Here is a 6,015-nt window from a genome sequence, read left to right on the forward strand (position 1 = left end):
ACATCGTGATTTGGGATGGCTGAGGAGAGTTATCGCCCCTGCCCAGAGGTAGAGAAGCTGACCCCCATCTCCACCTCATGGTTCCGGAATCCGTGGTTCCTTCACTCCCTTTTTCCTATTTTGCCTCCATGCTGATGTATGAGGGAAGCCAAGGTCTCACCATGCTTGTTTCTCTCCCACACCATCGCAGATGAGATGATCCATCCCGGTTTTCCATCATGGCGACGTGAGGACCTCATCAAGTCAGGTGGCGCCTGGAGACTCGTGGAATCACTCTGGGAGATGAGGCCGTTACCGCCACAGCCATCAGCGCGGAGGAGCCCATACAGCTGGCCTCAAACGTCTGGAGAAAACATATATACACTCTTACTAAGGTCTTTCTAAGCCTTGACTCTACCCTCCTGCCCCATTTTTTTAATTCTATTTTATTTTATGATTATTTTATTTTTCATGTTTCTCACAAACCACTAACCACTTTGTCAACAAACCACTCAACAGTCTCATTTCTGAACATCTGTTTTCACACCAGAGTGCAGAATGCTCAGCGGTTGATTTACTTATTTTTGTTTTAGTCTTTCAAAGGACTTAATTAAAAGCTTTATTAATTGCCCTGAGTACAAAACCTATATGCCTCTAAATAATGATGTATTGCCATGTTATGGCACGTGAAGACCATGAAGGACATATGCATTATAGGGATGTAGTCACATGACTCATATCACACGACGCCATATTACTAGTCAAAATGTAGGCGGCAAAAACGGACGAAGATGGCGTTTTCTTTTCACAAGCCTGGAGCCAGCGTCAAGTGAGGTGGTGTTTGTATTCAGGTGCACATCTGTTGGTGTAATCACGGTAGATACATAGCTGTGATATCGAGTTTACACCATAAGTTTACCAGAAGACATGCAACCAAATGCAATACAAGGCTTCCTTGCCATGGCCAGCGATCCAGTTAAGGTGTTTTCTTTATGATAAAGGCGTTTAGCTACATAAGCATGAGCTAGACAGGTTAGTAACTAGTAGACTAATGACCGCCAGAGGGAATTTGACCAACACTGTGGAAGAGAAACACAATGGAATCAAAAATGTTTTTTGATCATCTTGCGCGATTCGCCCTGGCTGCCGTTTCTTCTCTGTAAGCGTGGAGCTCTTATTGAACAATAACCACACAGAATCGTGCAATAACAGACCACGAACTAGTGTGGCAAGACTCGCAACCGATTTGTTCGTAGAGAACAAATCTTTTAAATGACACAGTAGTCGGGAATCAATTCATGCAGATGAAAAAGTGAGGGCATTTAGTGTAATTACTGAACGTGACTGATTTATAGCTTTGCATTTCTCCAAAATAAATCATTTTTGCAGCATTAAAATCATTCTTTTAGACTTCCTTCTTCTGACTCTCGTGACACCGACTTAATCAAACGAAGAAAGAGTCGGACAAATTGAACAAACCTTATTACTGAGTCACTCGTAAAGAGCTGGCTCTCCAAGAAGAGCCAAATTTTTCATCACTCCCACACACAGTAAAACCCAACCGGCAGATCAGGAAAAACAAGCAGTTGTGAGCTTGTGATTGATGTTAATCTTTACCTGGAAAATCGTTTTCTTTCGCCGATTACTCTGATAGACAGTCCAACTAAACTTTCGGTGGACGTGATCTCGCTGAGCCAGGATGTCCAGTTAGTGTTTAAAGTATGTGGGTAGACTACAATTTTTAAAGTTGTGTGTGTGTGTGTGTGTGCGTGTGTGTGTGTGTGTGTGTGTGTGTGTGTGTGTGTGTGTGTGTGTTTGCACAGGTAGACGAGTTTCCACGAGCTCCAGAGAGTGATGAGCAGCAGAAAGTAGTCGACACATAATCAGCAAGGCTGTTCATCACCCCAATTGAGAGAGTGAAACCCTGGGGCGGGGTTCGGGTTAGAATGAATGTGAAATACAGAGTGCCCCCCCCGGGGAGGCCCAAGAGCCCCATGGGCGCTTTTTAACGTGCACGCCCCTGTAGGGCCTGATATCCGCTCAAAAAAACATGGAGGCTTGCAGAGGGAGCTGATGCAAAGGGAAGGGCCCTTCCACTACTCATTAGCGATCATATCACTCCACTTCCTCCATAGTTCACTTCATGCCCAAAACATTCTGCTCCTTCCACAGAGTTTCCCCATCTTGTTTTCTGCCACGGCACACTTTTTCCAATTAAATATTCCCAGGGCAGCACACCACAATCATGTTGACCAGTAAAAAATCACAAAGACAACTGTGATTATTATTATTATCATCATCATCATTATCATTATCATCATAATTATTATAATCATTATTATATTATAAATACTATTATTATTTTTATTATTGTTATTATTATTACAATTATTATTATTATTATTATTATTATTATTATTGTTATTATTATTATTATTATTATCTTGAATCTTGAATCTTGAATTATGATTATTAATTATAATAATAATAATTATTATTAACTTCTAATAGTTAGTGATGCAAGACATGCAAACAATTAGTTCGTAGTGAACAAAAATTTTAAACAACTCGGGAGTCTGGAGTCACTCCAACAAAAGACTAAATCTATAATTCACTCAGTAAAAATAATAATTTGGATCTAAATCAAAGTCCAAGGGATAAGAGGTCAGGGCATTTGGCTGAACTCATATTGAATTTGATTGACAATGATCATTTCACCACATTTCACAAATTCTCATTTTGACCGACATAAGATTCTTAGGAGAATTCCATTCACAACTCCGAGCCGAACCGACTCGTCTGACTCGCGGCGATTGTTCAGGAAGTCGTCTTTCGCTCACAGCGTTACATCGACTAAATCAAATAAAGACAAATGTCCAAAAATTGAGGCCCTAACCCTAACCCTAACCTAACCCTAACCCCAACCCTAAACCTAACCCTAACCCTAACCCTGTAACCCAAACCCCTAACCCTAACCCCTAACCTAACCCTAACCCCTAACCCTGAAAATCGAGGGCCTAACCCTAACCTAACCCTAAAAATCGAGGCCCTAACCCTTACCCTAACCACAACCCTAACCCCAACCCTAAACCTAACCCTAACCCTAACCCTGTAACCCAAACCCCTAACCCTAACCCCTAACCTAACCCTAACCCCTAACCCTGAAAATAGAGGGCCTAACCCTAACCTAACCCTAAAAATCGAGGCCCTAAACCTGACCCTAACCCCTAGCCCTAACCCCTAACACTAACCATAACCCCTAACCCCTAACCATAACCCCTACCCCCTAACCCTAACCCCTAACCTTAACCCCTAACCCTACACCTAAAGATAACCCCTAATCACTAACCCTAACCCATAAACCTAACCCCTAACGCTAACCCGTAACCCTAAAAATCGAGGCCATAACCCTAACCCCTAACCCTAACACTAACCCCAAAAATCGAGAGCCTAACCCTAACCTAACCCTAAAAATCGAGGCCATAACCCTAACCCCTAACCCTAACACTAACCCTAAAAATCGAGGGCCTAACCCTAACCTAACCCTAAAAATCGAGGCCCTAACCCTAACCCCTAGACCTAACCCCTAACACTAACCATAACCCCTAATCATAACCCCTAACCTTAACCCCTAACCCTGACCACTAACCCTAACCCTAACCCATAAACTTAACCCCTAACCCTAATGCTAACCCGTAACACTAACACTAACCCTAACCCTAACTCTACCCTAACCCTAACCCCTAACTCCAACCCCCTAACCCAAACCCAAATCCTAACCACTAACCTAACCCTAACCCTAAGAGTAGAGTAGCTGGTGATGGAGAAAAAGAAGGTTGTGGAGAAGAACAAGAGCGTGACCCTTCTCCTCCCACGCCCCTCCCTCCCTCCCTCCCTCCCTCACTCACGCCAGATTTATTGATATTGACCTTTAGCTGAAATTAAGCGTACAGATCCCTGGGCGACCGGAGCAAAGTTTAAACCAATTAAAGAGCACTTCGGCAATCAGCGCGGTGAGGCTGGGGCTGTCTCTCAGGCCCTACCTGCCCAAATTAAAATGCTTTTCACTGTATCAAAGCCCTGCTCACGGGGCCAAACGGCTCCTGATTTGATTAGGAGAGCTGTCGAAAAAAATAAATAAATAAACTAATAAAAATAAAAAATAAAAATACAGAGGTCGCTGTCTCTAAAATATGTCAACAGTGTTGACAGGAAAGAACCTGAATAAATAATTTGTGGCGTCGTAACATGACTTCAAGGCACATTTCATTAACATCATAGTGTTGTTAAGGTGTTTCAATTAAAGTTGAATAATCAACTTTAAATTGTCCCATCACATGATCTTAATGTCAAATTTTGATTGAAGACGTCAAACAATTGTTTAAAGCCATTTGGATATGATTTAAAGTGGTGATGTGTAAGATTATTTTGTAAAATAAATATTGTATTTGATACTTTTTAATACACACATTATAAGAAACAGACATTCAATGTATTTGTGTTTCCATAGTTGATGGTGGAGTCCGCCATAGTCATTCTTGTTTATTGTTTATTTTAAGTTTTAGGTTTATTGAGTTATTGTTTATTGTTTACAATAAGGTGATTCTATATTCCTAAATTCCCATTGTTAATTGTAATTTTTTAGGTATCTGAAATATATAGTTATTTACATATTTTTCAAATTAAGATATGGTCGGTGCAGAGTGTGCTTTTAATATAAATTCCATTATTTATCTCAAAGTGTGTATGCCGATCACATAATGTTGGGGCTTGTTTGTTTTCGTTTTTTTTTTAACTCCGTGAAAAGCAAAGAGTAATACATTGTAAGGAGTCGCCGTTAGCGACGCAACATCCAGAAAGTGTAACCGGAGCTCTGGCATCCGGCCCGGCAGCCACTTCCCAAATAATTCCCCTGCTTCCCATCGCCACCATTTAGTTTTATGGTGATCAAACCCCAGCTCCTTTGTCCTTCACATTTTTTTTTTCTTTCTTGTACATCATTATCCTTTGTTATTGTTGATTATATATATTTTTTTATCTTTTATTTAAATTTTTAGGTTTGATGTATTATTGCATATTACTTTTTTTTATTGTTCCTTGTTATTATTTTTGTTTATTTTTGTGATTTTGTATACATTTTAGGTTAATATGTATTATTTGTTGTTTATCACTAGGTTACTGCATAATGACATGTTCTATCCATCTGTCTATCTGTTTATCTATCTATCTGTCTGTCCGTCTGTCTATCTATCCATCATTCTATGTCTGTCAGTCTATCTATCTGTCTATCTATCTATCATTGCATAACATCTATATATATATATATATATATATATATATATATATAATAAAAAGCCTATATAGTGAAAAGCCTTTGTTTGTTGAAATAAAAAACATTAACCCTGTGCAACGGTAAATTGCTTGGTTTTGATCTCTCTAGATTCCTTTCAGAACATTTTAATTGCCTGGTCTATGAGAGAGGGTTGATCGTAAAAGGAATCAGCTCAAACGCAGGGAGAGAAATTGGGCTCATTCTTTCAGCAGCGCACTTCAAATAGTGCAGATCAAAGACAGTGAGAGCAGAAATTCATCTTTCTCTCGGCTTTCTTCCATGTTCCCAAAATGTGTGTGTGTGTGTGTGTGTGTGTGTGTGTGTGTGTGTGTGTGTGTGTGTGTGTGTGTGTGTGTGTGTGTGTGTGTGTGTGTCCATACCCGTGAGTTTCTTTTGTTATTTCACAGAAATTGGCAACGGAAATGTCATACAATAGAAATGCAACGTTTCTTGAAGATGTTTCTTTTTTCTGTCACATGAAAGTAACGACAAAAACAAAACGATTAATCTTCCACAATGTATATATATATATATTTATATATATATATATATATTTTTTTTTCATTTTATTTTTTTTTCTTTTACTTTATTTTTGTGCCAGTTTGGAGGATATTGCAACAACTTGTATTTGTCAATTTTTTTTTCGATTCCTTTCAAAAAGATTTCTGCTTCACTAAATACTCCACATCGGTGGTTTGGAACCT

Source organism: Zeus faber (genome assembly GCF_960531495.2).
Source record: "Zeus faber genome assembly, chromosome: 3".
Classification (NCBI taxonomy): Eukaryota; Metazoa; Chordata; class Actinopteri; order Zeiformes; family Zeidae; genus Zeus; species Zeus faber.